Source organism: Denticeps clupeoides, chromosome 15 (genome assembly GCF_900700375.1).
Source record: "Denticeps clupeoides chromosome 15, fDenClu1.1, whole genome shotgun sequence".
NCBI lineage: Eukaryota > Metazoa > Chordata > Actinopteri > Clupeiformes > Denticipitidae > Denticeps > Denticeps clupeoides.
The window spans coordinates 17609773-17628739 of record NC_041721.1 but is presented as its reverse complement, the minus strand read 5'-3'; the positions used below and the strand labels follow the sequence as shown (position 1 = coordinate 17628739).

General features: G+C 41.5%; 1 protein-coding gene across 15 annotated transcripts in view; it reads right to left on the bottom strand.

The window, feature by feature from the left end:
- inpp4ab (inositol polyphosphate-4-phosphatase type I Ab) overlaps positions 1–16927 on the bottom strand; it is a 38464-nt gene extending 21537 nt beyond the window's left edge. For 14 of the 15 annotated variants that reach the window (XM_028954563.1, XM_028954568.1, XM_028954577.1 and 11 more), the window contains exon 1: positions 16789–16927. The gene's annotated coding sequence lies outside the window, so the exon portion shown is untranslated. Of the gene's footprint in view, positions 1–4993; positions 5183–16788 lie in introns of all 15 variants that reach the window. The other variant, XM_028954564.1, reaches the window with a different exon arrangement.
- Between the last annotated feature and the right edge of the window lie 2040 nt (positions 16928–18967).

The window sequence follows — 18967 nt, the reverse complement described above, 5'->3', positions numbered from 1 at the left end:
GCAGTTTACGGTTGCCCAGAAACATCATATTTCAATTGGGTGGATTCAAGCAAATAAGCAGTGCATGGCTTTGCATTAATAAAAATTCAAAGCGATTTATTGATAGCAATGGAAGATTTTGACAGAAGGACACAAAAAAACCTCATGATTTGGCTTTCTTGAGATAAATATTTATGGAACAGTGGTGGCTTGGTGGTTAAGAAAGCGGCCCCGTAATTCGAAGGTTGCTGGTTTGAATCCTAAAACTCCATGGTGGTCCCCACACGTTGCTCCCTGGGCATCTTTCATGGCTGCCCACTGCTCACTAATGGTGATGATTAAAAGCAGAGGAAACATTTCATTGTGTCACCGTGTGCTGTGCTACAGTGTATCACAATTACAATCACTTGACTTTCACTTTCATAATAGTATGCGATTCTCATGCTTGGGGCTGCAAACCATCGTCCATCACTCAGCAGGCAGGACAATAAATAGAAAAAAAATGTTGTGAAATGTTTTAATATAGTCGAAAAACACTTGTATCTATAACCAAAGTATCAAGATTTTAGTTCAATAAACTAAAATAAGAGGAAACTAAAAGCACACAAAAAATAAACAAACAAACAAACAAACAAACAAAAAAAAAAGGAAATAAAAATCATGAACGTCTTTGGAGCCCCCCCCGCAATAATAAATCCTCTGTATTTATCTGGGTCAGGAACAGGAGCCCCCACAGTTTTATATATGTGGTCACAATCACCTGACAATAGTAAATGCAATTTGCAAATCAAATAAACATTAATCATTAATTAATACATTTATTAAAAACATGCGAAAAACTTTAACGACAAATCGACAAAACAAGTTTACAAGCTGTGAATCATACGGTAAAGAAAAGGTAAAATAGACCAGAACTTTGAATTTGCTGACCGCTCATTTAGAGATAATATGAAAATGACATAATATGTTGTCGCTTCAGCCAATGTACTCATAATATTAATTGCATAATTTTGTGTTCATGTAAGCAATCGATATGACATATAACTTCTGATCTTTCCGGGCAACAACTCCCCTCAGCAAAACCTCTCAATTCAAATTGGCTCGCTACTTTTAACACCCACGGAGTCTGTAAACTCCAGGCCTTGGAGTTTGGATAGATGACAAACTGAGTTTGAACCATCACGTTGCTGCGATCTCCAGATCCTGCAGGTTCACTCTCTACGACATTCGCAGGATTCGGCCTTTTCTCTCGCAACAGGCTACGCAGCTCCTCGTCCAGGCCACGGTCATCTCAAACTCAACTAATGTAACTCTCACCTGGCTGGAGCCTCTGCAGTCACCATAAAACCACTCCAGATGATCCAAAATATGGCAGCCCGTCTCATCTTCAACCAGACAAAATACACCCATGTTACGCCACTGGCTCCCGGTAGCTGCTCGCATTGAGTTCAAATCCTTGATGCTGCCTACAGGGCTGTAAATGAAACTGCACCCCCCTATGTCAATACAATACTACCTAGCTACACTCCTGCATGCTCTCTCAGATCTGCAAATGAAATGAGACTAAAAATTCCTTCTTCACGGGGTCTCCGATTCCAATTAACCCTGTTCTCCGTTGTTGTCCCTGGCTGGTGGGACAACTTGCCCTCCTCCACACGACTAGCCGAGACTACTACAACCTTTAAGAAGCAGTTGAAAACCCGCCTATTCAAAAAGTATTTCAGACAAATCTAACACTTACACACACACACACACACACACACACTGCACAAAAAAACAAAAACAAAAACAATATATATATATATATATATATATATATATATATATATATATATATATATATATATATTAGAGGTTGGCATAGATTAATTTTCTTAATATAGATTAATTTCACTGTAATCTTGGAATTAATCTAGATTAATCTAGAGTAATCTAAATTAATATAGATTAAAATGCCTCATTTGAATTCTGACAAAGGCATTCAGAATATGTGTGCTACCCAAATAATGACTAAAAGTAAGTCTTTGAGAACGGGTTTCTCAAGCCAGGTGGCGCATTAGACCAGGGGCTCATCTCCTGTTTCCAAAATGCATCACAAACTGCTTGAGAAAGCTGTTCTAATATGATAATTGGTGATGAAAATAAATTATGTTCAATAAGATGTACTTGTGTTTACCAACTGTTTATTCAGTTAAATAGCTGCAGTCTAGCTCTATGGGTGGCTTTGCTAATTCAGATCTCATGCACAAAAATGCTAAACACATATTAGAAATTCACCAAATAATTTAGAGGCTACCAGTAAATAATGTTTTGTATTTTTACTATAAAGTATTTTTACTTTAACTCTGCAATATAAGGATTTTTGATTACATTTAAGGCCTTAATTTTTGACAATTCAATTTAAGACTACAGAAGCCCTCATTTAACCATCACCCTTGGTGAGCAGTGGGAAGCCATGAAAGGCGCCCAGGGAGCAGTGTGGGGCGACGGTGCTTTGACCAATTGGACCTCAGTTGCACCTTGGCGGTTCAGGATTTGAACCCGCAACCCTTCAGATAAAAGTATGCTAGGCCACCACTGCCTCTATTTGTGCTATTGTGGGACAACAGAGCTACAGAAAGCAAATATGTGTGAGTGTTTTTTTTATTTGTTCTAAATTCTATAATACAATTTCTGCAGGCTTTTTTTGATTTCTGAAGAGCGTGTCATCGCAGTCAGCACAGGTCTAACATTAAAAACTGTTTTCAGCACAGTACTCAGCATGAGCTGCATAGTCTGGAGCTCCCTGGACTCTTTCGCCTCTGGCCTTTGTTCCCTCAGTCTTGTGTTTTTTTTTCTCTCCATGATTGCATTGCCCCTCCAGCAATAATGATGCGAGTCTCCTGAGGAACCTGGTCCAGATTCTGTTGCCACGTGTCCCTGAATGGAAGCGGCCTCGTCTATGAGCACATACTGTGTGCCAGGGTGTATGTCATATGTGTTTACATGGATTTCACCTCAATAACCATGATGCCACAGTGCATGCAATCAGCTTTTACACATGCTAAACATCTTCAAATTCTAAAAGAAAAGATTTACATCACAGATGATCCTACTTGCCTGCAGAAAAAGCCTTAATAACATTCTTAATGACAGAGTCCGAAACATGTCTAGTACTCCACGGGCACTTTATAATGCATGAGAGCATATGTGGAGTGAGTGGCTGTTACAGCAGCTGGGGTGTGTATGTGTGTGTATGTGTGTGTATGTGTGGCTCAGACACGTACTTGTCTCCCTGCCATGGAGAATATGAGTAAAAAAAAAACTAAAAAAAAACACTTACAGAGCAATGACTGTCCCCATTGCAAGTTCTTACCCACTCAGAGGTGCACACACACACACACACACACACACACATCACACACACACACACACACACACACACACACACACACACACACGAGAGCAGAGTTACTAACATCAGGTCAGCAGGATGCCTCACGTCTCACCCTCTCACAGAGGGAGAGACCTGTTACTCTCACACTGCTTTCTGACACCTTCATCACTCATCCTTGCAAGCAGTAATGAACTAATATGAATATTTTTAGCTGATACTGTCGGTTTCATGCATAGAGTTTTCAACTTTTCTGTATTTATGAATTGGGCAAAAAGGTGAACTCGTATCTTAATACTAATTTAATGCAGAACTAGTGCCAAGACCAAAAGAATCCCATTTGCACTTGGCTACAGCAATTAGTCACCATTAGGGCTAATAACTAATATTAAATACAATAATAATGATATCAAATAATTAATAATAAAACCACCAGCCGGTGGTCATTTCAAACATTTGAATATTAATCAATCAATCACTACTAATAGATTTGTGTATATGCTCCAAATGAAAACAGAACTGGCCTGAGTTACGCGGTGCCTTGCTTTCCAGCAAACAAATTATTATTAGGGCTCTGCAATATGCTGAAAGCACATTAGACCCGGAATTTCTCACACTTATGGTGGAAGATGTGGAAGACTGGCCTACATTTCCCACCATACATCCAAATTGAGCCATTAACCCAGTTCAGGGTAAAAATGAGTGAGAGAGAGTAGCCTATTTCCATCCTGGCCTTCCATCACCAGACCTCCTTCTCACCTCAGAGAGAGCTGAAAATGGTTTATTAGGCCAGTATATTACAGACCTTGGGGCGCAGTTAGACACTACAGTACAGCTTTTGAATGGCTATGCTGTAGCGTGATGTTGCCATGTCCCTGTCACTGGTGGCTTGAGAAAGGGGACCTTTAAGCATGTGAGCGATCACTTGAAAATTTCACTTTAGTTAACATTAACCAATTATTTGATATAATACAAGTTCCCCTAGCCTATCTATGGTCCTGCAGTGGCTAGAAATGGCGATAGGAGTAAATAGAAGTGTTTTGGTCATTCTGAAGCTCAGTGAAGTGAAAGTGAAGTGATTGTCATTGTGATACACAGCACAGCACACTGTGCACATATCGAAATGTGTCCTCTGCTTTTAACCAACACTCTTGGTGAGCAGTGGGCAGCCATGACAGGTGCCCGGGGAGCAGTGTGTTGGGGACGGTGTGTTGTGTTTGCTATTTGCGAATAACCACGCGGACTCTCAACACGCGGTCTGCTTCTTTTCTCTTTTATTTCCGTATACCCAGAATCCCTTACAGCAACACCCACAACCTGGAACACACACAAAACGCACACTGCCCATGTGCATATGTAACACGGTGCTTTGCTCAGTGGCACCTCGGTAGCACCTTGGCGGCTTGTGATTCGAACCGGCAACCTTCTGATTACGGGGCTGCTTCCTTAACTGCTTACCTCCCCTTTCCCATGCTTTGTCCATACAGACAATTTCCCACCCCTCCCCTAAAAAAGTGGCTCTACTCCTTATTAGCATTTAAAGCTACAGACAGTGGATCCTGGGGAAATCTCATTGTGGGACTGGCTAAAAGTGCAGGTAATCCTGCACAAAGCATGTGGAGTAGTGTGAGGGGACGGTACCTTACTCAAGAAGACCTCAGCGGTCCCCAAACCCCCAAACTTCTAAGGCAGTGGTGGCCCAGCGGTTAAGGAAGTAGACCTGAAACCAGCAGGTTACAGATTCCAATCCTGGTCCGCCAAGGTGCCACTGAGCGAAGGTCACACGCTTCTCCCAGGGTGCCTGTCATGGCTGCCCACTGCTCACTAAGGCTGATTGGTTAAAAGCAGAGGAGACATTTAGTTGTGTCACTGTGTGCTGTGCTGCAGTGTTCACAATTACAATCACTTCACCCACCTAGTTCACCAAGGGTACCTTCTAAAGGATGGATGGCAGACTATAAAAACAACAACTCAACTCAGAACATGGGGCACAGCTATTAATCTCCACCATGATTAGGCCAAAGAGGAGCTTCTCCTCATTCTGCTCTCCTAGAGGAACAGTTCAGAGAGCATCAACAATTCCAGATTTAGGTCCTGCTTCTGGAGACCCTCAAGATTTGTGTCACGTGAAGTGGTTAGCCTGCAGTGCTGATCCCCCACAGGTTTACCCTGACACACTTTCCCACATGAAGGCCTAACACACATGCAAACGTTCACCGCTGACCGCAACTGGTTAAAAATGTACATTCAAGTTATTACTTGATCTTATTTCAGCATCTTGCATAACCAAGAATAGAAACACTGATCTTATCGATGACAAAAACATATCAAACATTTTTCAGATACAGCAGACTTCATGGCCACTGAAAATGTAACGAAAACATGAACCATATTAAAAATGAATGAAATATAATAATCACAAACGTACTGTATTTAGCGACTGCTACTGAAGTAAAATGAAAGTAGAGACAGTTACGAAAGAAAAAAGGAGTGAACAGAATGTGTAAAAGCTGGACATTTTTTGGGCTTCCTCTTTCCACAGCTGTCTGGCCTAGACCCAGGCGGATTTCACTTCTCTTCACCGTAATGTTCTCTCATGCATGCCAGGTGACAGAACCGATACGGTGGTATTTACTTTGTTAAACTGGCCGTTTAATGCTTAAGATTTGCTTCAATGAGTGGGAAACGGTCGCCTGTTTCAGACATCCCTGTGAACGAGGCCTTCACTCAAATAACTACGATGCATTTGAAAACATAAAGCAAAGTAATGGAGAAAAATTTAACGGATGCATCGCGATCCATTGATAATTGAATCGAATTGCGAGACCAGTGTTAAAGTTAAGTTAAAGTGAAGTGATTGTCACATGTGATACACAGCAGCACAGCACACGGTGCACACAGTGAAATTTGTCCTCTGCATTTATCCCATCACCCTTGGTGAGCAGTGGGCAGCCATGACCGGTGCCCGGGGAGCAGTGTGTGGGGACGGTGCTTTGCTCAGTGGCACCTCAGTGGCACCTTTGTGGATCGGGATTCGAACCGGCAACCTTCTGATTACGGGGCCGCTTCCTTAACCGCTAGGCCACCACTGGCCTAGGTGTGAAGGGTCACACCTATAGTAAATGTATAAATTTGAAGTGTAACTGACAAAGTCTCCGGTTCAAACCCCACTTATTGCTATTGAGTCTCTCCAGGGGGCATTGTCCCTGTAACTACTGACTGTAAGTCACTCTGCATGTATATAGTATGTATATAGCACTATGATTTCCGAAATGTGGAAAACGCAGACTGAATCGCAGAAATGAACAAAACTAAATGGAATCGGTTGTAAATTGCGTATAATTCGCTTTTCCGGACACTGCAGTTCACTACACGTGTTTCCTGTTGAGACAGGACTTTCGCACACTGACGCAATGTAAACTCACAGTCAGCGATGGCAAAGGGGCTGTCACTGTCGAATCCCTGCAAACTCTGGCAAATGAATCAGCTGATTCAAAACATGATTTTTCATGATGTTTCATGATCATTGTTCCAGTTCATAATGCAAATGGGCACAACTAAAATGTTTTTTTATGTTGAGGTCAAACGTGAAGCACTTTTATTTTACATATGGAATATTGCAAAATAGTTATTTGCATGAAATGCACATATTATTTAAATGTAAAATGTTTAAAAAAAGCAACGCGTAAATGCCAAAGCCCTTTGTTGAACAGTGATTAAATGGGGTCATATTGCATTTGTTCTTTTTTCTCCCGACCCACTCCATAAATATGTTTATAATGAAAAACATTCAGAAGAATTAAAATGGAAAAAAAAACAGAATTTATAAAAATATAAAAACTACTTTCATAGGGCCTTCCATATAAAGTGATTGTCAATGCTAAAGGGAGACCCAATGTGTCTGGTTTGAGCCTTGATTTCCACGATTTCTAATAATCAGTTAATTCAAATTAAACTACAACCTTCACAGACATCAGAACCAACAACCGATTCACTGAAGTATTAATATATGAATACAAAAAAATGCTATAATTTTTATAGTATTCCTCAGAATAAGAACCAAATTGTTTAACCTGTAAAATACTCAACGTAGCCTTTCTGTGAGATTCAAGCTAAGCGTCATTGTTTAGTTGAGGCCTTCCCTTTCCCAGACATTTGACCAGACAAAACCACAACACAAAACTTCTCCCATAAAAGGGCAAACTGTAAGCGAGCTTGTGACTTGCAAGCTGCCAGAGCTGCAGTCACTGCACAGCGCTCTACCTTCCTGTACCGGAGTGGAGCACGTAACCATGGTGCCAAACACCCTCAGATCTGACACTGTTCTCCAACACCCACGTAGCCACAGTGAAACTCTTACATACTTTTCATCCTCTGACCTTTGGATCCTTCGACATACATGGATCTTTTTTTGGCAAAGAGTTTCACTAAACTAGTCCATACCTCTGCGCGTCTGAAAAAAAGAATCCCGTCCAATTCACAACATTCACATTCATGTCAACTGCTCCCCAGGAAGGTCAAAGATAAAACACAGAAGACAGCTAGTTGTTCAGCAAAAGTGACAATCGGGTGCCTTGTCACGAGGGCTGAGCAAGAATTACAAATTTCCCAGGCTGCCTTTGAAGTTCTGCTCAGGTATGCTCATGAATGGAGACTACATGAGAAATGAGAATTTCTTAAATGGAAATGCATTAAAATGCATCAAATGTCTTATCCTGCTTATGTTATATAAAGCGATCTCTAGAATGTAGCATGTATTTAAAACACTGTACCCGCAATTTCATAGCACAAATTCACTTGACCAGAGTGATTATGGAATATGGGAGGAAACTGGAGCACCCATCACTGGGAGAAGACACATTTCAATAACGGACCCTAGTGAACTTGGTACAGACATGTGTATAGTTTATATTAGTATTATATTAGATGCACATAAATTGTTATGTAATATTAAGAATGCCGCGCTGTATCTGATGCCGTTCCAAGCCGTAACTCCTGCACTGGGAAGCCTGTTTAGAAAGCGGAGAGGTCCAGATGGCCTCAGATCCCAAACAGAAAGGCAGTTCAATAGCCCCGAGCCTCCGCCCCTCCCTCTCCCAGGGCGTACGAGAAGGAGTGTGTGTGTATTGGTGAGTGTGGGTATGGGTGTGTGTGCGCGTCCTGTTTCACACAGCAAACAAAAAGCGAGCTCATTTAAAAGGGCAGATTTCTTAGATGGTGCCGTGAATAATTTCTTTAGAAGGCACCAACAGATGTAACCCTTTCAAATGAAAATGAGAACGCATGCGTGCGCGCGCGCACACACACACACACACACACACAGCAACAAAGTGTTTTCATCCAGTTCTTAATTTTGTTGCCTGAACAGATTCAGGCAACAATCTTCCTTTTTTATTTAAGATAAGAAAAGTTTCATCACACACACACACACACACACACACACACACACACACACACACACACACACACACACACACACACACACACACACACACACACACACTTCAAGCATCAAGCAGGAAGTCTCAATATTGCTAAACTGCAAATAGTAACTGAGCAAGGAAGCACACCTGGAGGAATGTGTTTCTTGTTACACCAGTTGGTGTCGGTCCATGTGTGGCAACACTTGCTCACTTTCTGACACCAACTGATGTACAAGGCCATCTAAAAAAAAAAAAAAAAAAAAAAAACACCTCCCTACCCCACCGCTCACACTTCGCTGACTCAAGTCTCTGTGGAAAAAAAAAAATAAAAATAAACACACACGCACACACACCAAAAATAAAATAATAAAATAAAAATTAACCACAATGGAACACAGACCTTGACACTTGATCTTCGGTTGCTACTGTTATCTGGGTGCAATGTCACTCCACATACTTCATAATGATGAAGGGTGTGCTTGTTTCATTATCTGGACTGTGAAACCACTGATCACAGACTGTTTCAGTTCATCAACTCTCCCTCTAGCACCAGTAAGATGAAACAATATCCAGATTAAATCCAATAAATCCAAATCGCTAAAACAGTAAGTAATGTGATAAGCCTCACAGTGGAATGGGTGGTAGTATCTTAGTGGGTAAGACACGGAAAAAAACAATCCTTCCAAGGTGTAAATCAGTCCCACATGATCAGAATACGGCATACTGACATAAATCTTTCTCTTTTTCTCAATTAATTGTTACTCTTCAAAACTAAAATATTTAATTCATGTTTTATTGTGTAATGCCAACGCAATTTTATCACTTCTGGAGTATGAGATTTTCAACGGTAACATCAACTTGATTTATTAATGCTTACATCACTCAAATGTATCGTGTAGCTCTTCTGTTATGTATCTGGAAGTTCCAAAAATACATTTATATAGTCAAATCAGAGAATGTAACAAAGCACTTTACAACCAACCCTTGAAGCGTTCAAAACGATTTCAGCAACCCCTACTCCATATTCCTGTCACACAGTCACCAACCCATCAACAGAACCACCAATCACCGCCGGCAACCGCCTTGTTCGGCTCGTCCCCCAGTAGGCGGGCTCGTGTAAATTAACCTGCCCACTGACACTTCTTGCTGCCCATTTCCATTTCCGGTGGTGGCCAAACATGATTACGTTGATTTCAGTTTTTCAATTCAGTCACTTTCACTCAATGTGAAAAAATCCAGCATAATCAACTGAAATGTACTTTACAAAAGAAACATATATATTAATTGTGTTATATTTACTAAATAAATTTTTGTAATTCAAAAACCCTGTCTGCTAAATGGCATAATTGTAAATGTTGTGTATTTATCACATTTTCCCCCTCCAAATCATGAACAGTATGCTATTTCATGGCAATTTAATAAGCAGTAGTACAAAATAGACAAAGTTTCCCAAATTCTGGATCAATGTAAACAAAGCTTTAGATAAGGTCTGCAGATCCCCATGCTTTTCTGTCTGATGACATCGCTGCATTAAGCCCGGACCAAAATTGAAAGAAACGGTGAGAAACTTGATGGTGCATGCTTAAAATGGAGTGATTCATACGAGACGCACTTTCTTCCACAGGAAAGTTCTGGCACAGACAGTTATATCTATAATATAATTAGTCATTCATCAGACCTGAGGGAGTGAACTCCAAAAAAAAAAAAAAAAAAAAAAAAACGTTAAATGGTTATTTCACACAGCAACGCTGAATCTGGGGCTACAGAGATGGACCACAATCGAAAAACACAGAACAACATCAGGGCCGAAGCCACGTCGAGAGCATCTGCCAGGTCTTCCTCCTGACATCCCACACCATAAGTCATGACCTTTGCATGACGTTGCAGGCCTCAGTCTTTAGCTGTCAGTTTAGGCACGTCTTCTTATCCGCCTTCCAGCCTCATGGGGAGGAGGCGGCGAGTTTTTACCAGTTTGGACCGTTGCTTCGCAAGCAGGCGGCAGAACAGCATGACGACTGGAAAAGGGATGTATAATACGCCCCTAAAAACTCTTATTTTAAATCATGTATTTTAATAATCCAATGATGAGATTTACATTTACGGCATTTATAACTACAGATCACTACTGCATATTGGTAGTTTGCCAGAAAGCATGGACTGCTTCTCATTTACGGAGAACGAGGGACAGCAGAACACAGAATACAGCAGGCTGATTTGCAAGTCAAAGCATCGTTGGAGCGGCTTGGGCAGAACACGAGTATGACCTACAGACTCTTTACCTCTGTAACCTTTAGGATGCACACATGATTTGGAAAATGCCACCCAGACACAAGGCAGATACAATCCTGCATTGTTTTTGCTTTCAATGTACCATTTTCTTCAAACTTGTTTTTATTACTACGGTAGTTCTTCAATATTCTCTGGAAAATGAAAGCAAAATGGCAAAAAAATGTCTGTAATATTTGTACTTTTCCTTGTCCTAGTATTTAAAATGGGTACTCAGATAATGCGGAACATCATTTAATGTATTTAAAAACCTGAAGATTTTGCAGACGTTTGAAACATGGTTACTAATTTCAATCAAACTAATTATTATCATAATCTAGACATTCAAAATTCAGGTTATATATATGTTATATTGAATAGTGCATCAGGCTTAATTAAAATATATTCATACAATGCACCACATTTTAACTCTTAGTACTGGCTATCATATGTTAAACTTAACAGCAATAGAGTAGCTTTTAAACCAGTGATGATGTTGTCCCGTGCATCACACCATCTTGGTCATTTAAGCAGCATATATTGGGGTTGCATAAACATTATTTTATTGAAGTGCTGCACAGTTTTGACACCCATTATGCATTGAAATATTTGGTGCAATAGTTTTGTCTGAATGCTTCATAGAATTTTATTGTGGAGGTTTTAACAAGTGAGACTAGTTTTCTGAGTCCTGTGAACCACATGGCAAGTTTTCAAACTGCTTGTATGACTTTTGTTATAACTGTTTATTGTACCCAGTAATAAGGCATGACAAGTACTACATACATGTCACAATTCTTCATAGTTCTGACCACTAGTTATGGGGATAAACACACATCACGTAGAGAATCAGCTATTTGAGCTTTAGCTGAATTTGTGATTCTGGTGCTTCATTCATCTTGAAGGAGGGTCCGAAAGTCTCCAAAGACATCTAAACCTCATTTAGGCCTCACAAAATGAACAACTTGACTTGAGTTTTTATGTGGCAATTGCCTGCCAGCTAAAACTCCTCAAAACTCCAGCACAAAATGTCATTATCTTGGAGCTGCTTCCTCTTGCCAAAATGACTCCTGGTTACCTTCATCTAGGACCTACTTCTGCTTTAAAATAGTCTTTTTGTTTTTTCTTTGTGTAGTTGAAGTCTCCACTGAGTCACAGGACTGAGTACAATTTCCATCCACAGCAAGCCATAATGCTGTGAAGCGTGCACAGAATTCAAAACCATGGTCTTACTGGTCAAAAGCATAAAGGAAAATGATAAATCCAATAAGCAATGTTTTCTACAGTAATGAATCTTAGTCTTCTCCCCTCATTTGGTGTTTGATGGTGGTGATGGACATGCTGCTACAGAATCTGTTATAATAGTCAATAGGGATCATGCCTGATGACAGGATACAATGTCATGGTCATAGGATGAAGCTGATTTGTATAGATTATCTATCTATCTATTTTTTTTTTTTTTTTTACCCACCTACTGTATATAAGCCTGTAGCCACAGCTGATCGGATCATGTGCCCTCTAGTAAACGCTGCTCTACAGAGACTGATACAAATACAGATGAAAAAAGCACATAAAGCACAGACTGGGCTGAGATATGATAAATAAAGGGACGGCGCGTATACTAAGCAAACAGGAGATGCTTTGATACACAGAGCAGAAGAGGACATCCTGCCCAAGCAGCATCCACCCAGGCCTGCTAAACACACTATGCATGGTGCGATTACACTTGCAGATACACATGCAACACAGATGAAACTTTAAATCAGACCATTGCATTACAGGTCCCACCTTGAATGCCTGTTTGCAAGCGTGAACCATTCATAATTTACTCCTCACGTCTGGGACCCCAGTGTGTGCTTCCTGAGACACGAAGACGACCACGGTTATGTAACAAAATACATAAAATGGAACTGCATGGGCTCTGACCCGGGGGATGAGGTCTTCGCCATCACGTTCGGAGGCACGAGCCTTCTTTCCTCCAGTGGTGCAGACTTGCAGCCCCGCTTTCGATTCCCATCGTGCGTCGGTCGATAGCGTCTCCGTAACAGAAAGTCATTGAAGATGAAACATATCCCCACCTGCCAATCAATACATGGTTTCCATGCCGCGACCCGTACCAGAGGTCTGCAGGAAACAACCTTAGTCATTACACCCCCCCTTCACACTGGGAGAGAGCAGCAGGTTCAATGCAATTTGGTGCATATAATTAATGCGGCTGAGCCATTACAAAAGAAACAAGTAAACTGATTCATTAACAAGACGTTCCGAACCACATCACATTGTGGTCAGGTTAGTAAAGTCCCAGGTTCAAACACCACTTACTACTATTGTAGTGGTAGTACCATTGTTGGGGCAGTGGTGGCCTAGCGGTTAAGGAAATGGCCCCGTAATCAGAACGTTGCCGGTTCGAATCCCACTGAGCAAAGCACCGTCCCCCACAAGAAAGACACACTGCTCCCCAGGCGCCAGTCATGGCTGCCCACTGCCCACTGTGTGCACCGTGTGCTGTGCTGCTGTGTGTCACAATCACTTCCCAGGGGGATATACAAACTGTAGGTTCAAGTCAAATCGCTTACTAGACACTTCTAGCAAGATAGACGAGCATCTAGCATCTACTAGAATGTTCACAGCCACGGACTGTCCATATGTTGGACGCCAAGCGGCAGCACACGTTTCTGAAGGCTCGGTGGCAGAGAAGGTTCCAGAATGAGAGACATCTTTTGGAGGGTGAGATGATAAATCAACAGGCTTCTGCACCTCGGGTGGGAGAGTGGGAGAGATGAGTCACTGCGATCTCATACAGAGATCTAGCGTGGGCCTTGGGGAGTGAGCGAGTGAAATAGTGAAAGATAAACAAATAAATGCTGAATTATCATTATCAAAACAGATTTTTCTTTATTTCATTAGACTATTTATAATGGAGCTTCTGTACATTTCTTATCACATTTGACTACCATAGTCCTGGACTGAAGTTATGTAACCATGCGTCCTACAGGTGCATTTTATTTCATTTATCCACTGTAGTGGAATTTTCATTGACTGATTATAATTTCTTGGACATTATGTCACAATCCTGAAATTTTACCTGACCATTAACCACCACACAAGGAATTGTGGTTAATTATTTAAACGCCTTATTCTCTGTTCTCACTCCCTTTCTATAAGTTCTACTCTGCCAGAACCTGTCCCGGGACACTGGGTGCCAGTCCACTGCTCCCCGGGCGCCTGTCATGGCTGCCCACTGCTCATCAGGGTGATGGGTTAAATGCAGAGGACAAATTTCACTGTGTGCATCGTGTGCTGTGCTCCTGTGTATCACATGTGACAATCACTTCACTTTACTTTACTTACTTTACTTTACAACATTTTTAATAATATTTATGTATTGATAGAAATGTGCAATGTTGCCACCAAGTACACAGTAGACAATTTGCAGGCATCAGAGTGCGTGTAGGAAACATGCCAGCATCAGAATGTGGGAGGCGTGGCTACTGAACGTACATCATTCTCCATTAATGCAGTTACACACGGGAATATAGGAGGATGTCATTAAACAAGCACCATTTATACATGGTACAGAGGGACAAAAAAAAAAAAGTTTTAAAAAGATGAACAGAAGTAATAATGATGAATTATGCAAAAGTTACATATTTCCAGCAATCAATTGTAGTTCAATAGAGCGCCTGACCCATTGCCAGTGAATGGTTAGATCTCCGGACTTTGTGACCCACTCTCAGACCGTACACCGTAGCTGGACACCCTCCAAACACGACTGCAGTGCTGTTCTTCTAAAACCTGTATCAATACTTTCTCAGATTACCCCAATTTCCATGCCAGTGTCTCGGGCACTTTGCCTGAAGCATCGCGTCCTTCATTTCCAAAAGGATTATTCCGGTGTGAGCAGGGCAGACGGAGCACCTGCATCATCTACCAGTCGCGCTGAGAGCCGCGCTGGTGACATGTAAGCACAACTCGGGTTTGTATTAAACCGCCACTGCCTGTGATCCTGGTAAAGTAAAACCACTTGCAATGGCTATACGTTTTTTTTCCACGTTCCAACACAGTAAAAAAAAAAAGAAAAGAAAACCTTAATAAGGATTTTTTAAATAATCGTGACCAAACTCAACAACAAAAGCACGCATGTCACCTTGCTGCTGACCCTGAATGACAGCAAGTGATAAAAACCCAACGCCCGGCTGCATTTTAACACTCTGCAGACGCCTCTTGAAAAAAAAAAAAAAAAAAAAAAAGGCATTCAGGAAGAGAGATCTCCGCGGTTTTAACTGGCGTGCACAGTCGGGGAGGTAATGGAAGGTTCCTCAGCTCCTGCAGCCTCGTGCTTGTAGACGGATAACCGTGAGACTCTGGGAAAGACGAGCCGTCTCAGACCTTCGCCTCCAAGACGGCAGGGCCAGCATACTGCAAACAACACAATCCTGAGATGCAAGGCTGCACAATCCACAGAAGATTCGCGGGAGTCGCAATGTTGTCAACAACATAATACTGATTTGCATGAATGTAAATGAACCTGTCGGGAAAATATTTAAATACAATATATATAAAATATTTTGCACTGTGCCATTGTACGTTTCACCACAAGCCTTTGGGTGGTCGTAGCATGGCAGGTATGAACCAGAAGAACACAAGGTCCCAGGTTCAAACCCCACTTACTGCTACTGTGTCCTTGCGCAAGACACTTAACCCCGAGTGTCTCCAGGGGGACTGTCCCTGTAACTCTGTAGCTCTGGACAAGGGCGTCTGATAAAATCCATAAAATGTAAATTATATGAAAGGGTTATTATTAGCAAATACTGGTAAAATACTGTGAATAAAATAGATGTATTCATAGTTGGGGGTCCTAGTGAACCAGAATTGATCTCTTCATCGATGGCAACTTGAAAGCATGTTGTAAGTCGCTCTGGATAAGGGCGTCTGCCAAATGCCGTAAATGTAAATGTAAATGATGGAGTGATAATGATGGAATGACACCAGCATCATCTTGAAACGGCGTGAATACACTCTGAGATGGAGGAGCGGCAGCTAAAATACCCCGAACTGCTCCAGACTGGCACGTGGCAGGAGTCCTGGTTCCTCACAGGCCGAGTGGGACCAACAGATGCCACCCAGAGTGTTATCAGCCATTTCACTTCGCAAACACTGTCATCTCTTGCTAAAAGCTCCCACACAATGTGATCACACCAACGCTCCACCTCCAAACAAGCCCAGATATAGCGGGATACATCAGATGCTGCGTGGAATAAACGAGGCTGAAATTAAGGCGGGTAATAGAGGCGCTACGTGCAATAACAAGAGAACAAGTGCATTTGACAAACGCACGACACGTTCGCCTCCCAATGGATCAATAAATCCATAAAATACTTCGGCAAGCAGCGAAGGGAATTTTAAAAAAAGTTTACATTCTTCACTCGTGGGACAATCTGCATCAACACGAACGAACAGGCGCGAGCATCTCAGTAAATATCATGTTGTGGGGCTGGAGCGGCCATCCCGACAACCCCAACACGCAGGACGGGTCGCGGCGTGGAACACGATGTCACGCAGTGTACACAGCCCCCCCACCCCCCCAACTTTGCTCTTCGGTAACGATTCGCACAACGAATCTTTTAAGGGAACGTTCCGAGCCGATTCACTTCCTCTAAAGATTCAAAAGAACCGGCGTGCCCATCGCTGCCGCAAAGCCGCCGCAGCAGTAAACAAAAGGTCATACGCAGCGCGCGCGGGAACACTCACGTTTGTGACGGCGCGGACCATCATCCCATCGCTCTTTTTCGCATCCGAAGTGGCGGTGGCGGCGGCGGCGGCGGCTCGGTCGCGTCGCCACATTTTTTTTCCGCGTCCGCGCACTTCGCCTCTGCTCTGCGGCGGTGCGGACCCGCGTCGCCCCGCCTTTGCGTGACGTAGCGACAACGCTCCGCCCCTTCCACGGGCACCCTGCGACAGCACGTGCCTCGCCTCGGCTATAAAACCCGGCGGCGCTGCGGGATGTAAACACACGCACCAGAAAATAGAGCTTTCAAATCCTTGGATGAATACAGTTCTCAATACGTTTTAGTTGAGCCACGATTATTTAAATGTATAAATGACCAGCCGAATTGGGAAAAAAAGGCTTGCATTCTGTGTTCTATGGAGAACCCAACACTGTGAACATTGACAGAAAGATCTCAGCATTTTCTGATTCATCCAAACGGATTAATCGAAGAGTCGGTAGGATAGTGTTACGTGATGCAATTTACAAGCCAGCTATTTATTACAGTGAAAAGTGAACGTCATTGTTTTTATTAAGACTCTGCTGCCACCACGTGGTCACAGTGTGTTACCGCGGTATACGCGAAACCCGACAGTAAAAAAAGGAAAATTAATGGTCCCCTTTTAGGAAAATTTGACTTTGTGAGATTATCTAACATTAATTCTCAGTTCCCAGTCTATGGTCCTGCAGTGGCTAGAAATGGGGTAGGTGTAAAATATGGCAAGCTGTTTTAACATATTTACATTTACAGCATTTATCAGACAATCAGTAGTTACAGGGACAGTCCCCCTGGAGCAACTTAGGGTTAAGTGTCTTGCTCAGGTACACAATGGTAGTAAGTAGGTAGTAGTAGTAAGTATTTGAACCTGGGTTTTCTGGTTTATAGGCGAGTGTGTTACCCACTAGGCTACTACCAGGAAGGAAACGTCACTCCTATATGCAATTAATTTTAGATACAGTTAAAATATTATATAAACTGGTCAAAACTATTTTCTCAGTAGTAAAAATGGTAAATATAGATATTCAAAAAATATTCATTATTACCAATATAAATTATATTTTCAGATTTTTTCAGATTATCTGCAGATATGCAGAATACTCATTCTGGATATCTGAAATGTAAAGACTAATAGACATGAATAGGAAATGTGAAGTCATTTCTCCTAGGAACAGTTTTGTTCTGGATAGCTGAAGTGAGCAATTTGACTAGGCAGATATAAATTATGGACATCAATACACACTTAGTCTACCCAGTAAATCTTATTAAATTTTCTTAATTTTTATTGGTATTGTGAAATGCAATTATAACTAGTCAGAGTAAATTTAAGAACTTTATAGATGAAATGCTATTACTGATATTTACAATATAACTGTGGCATGTCAATAAAATTGTTATTTTGCTAAAATGCCATCATATCTGATTAGATATAATGCTATATTTGTGTATCCCTGCAATGTGTCTAGTTGTAAATGTAATTGAACATTTCTGAAATATCATTTATACTTGACATAATACAAATTTTCGATATCCTTAATGGTATTTTTAATAGTCACAATGTATTGTGGATATTCAGAATATCATTTTGGATATCGGAAATGTGTTTTGAATATTTTATATCCAAAATGAAAATTGTGAATAGTAAGAACTGATTGGTAAATATCTCACATGTACAAATCTCCTAGTAAGAATGTTACTGCAGATAGGTAGAAAACTCATTCCGGATATCTGAAATAGACAGCCCAATAGACATGACTGGGAAACGTGGCGTCATTTCTTCTAGAAAGAATAATGTTGATGTCTGAAAGGGAAAATGTGTTTAGGAAGAGTTTCATTGTTGATAACTGAAGTGTTCATTTTTACTATAGGAATAATTAAATTATGGACATCTGCAATACATATCCTTTCTAACTATTAAATGTTAAAAGTGCTTGCCATAGTAAAGTGTGCTTTGGCCATTCTGCTTCAGAATCGGTCGGATCTGGAATTTGTTCCCTTATGCCACCATAAGGTGAAAGGTTACCTCCCGTTTGTTCGCCCAGAGAATTTCCCATCCCTGCCCTAAAAAAGGAGCTCCACTGACCGTCATGGCTTCCAAATGTGCAAAGCATTGCAGTTGATTGGATGTGAAAATTTTTTTAGTTCTGTCATGCAAGACTTTGAAG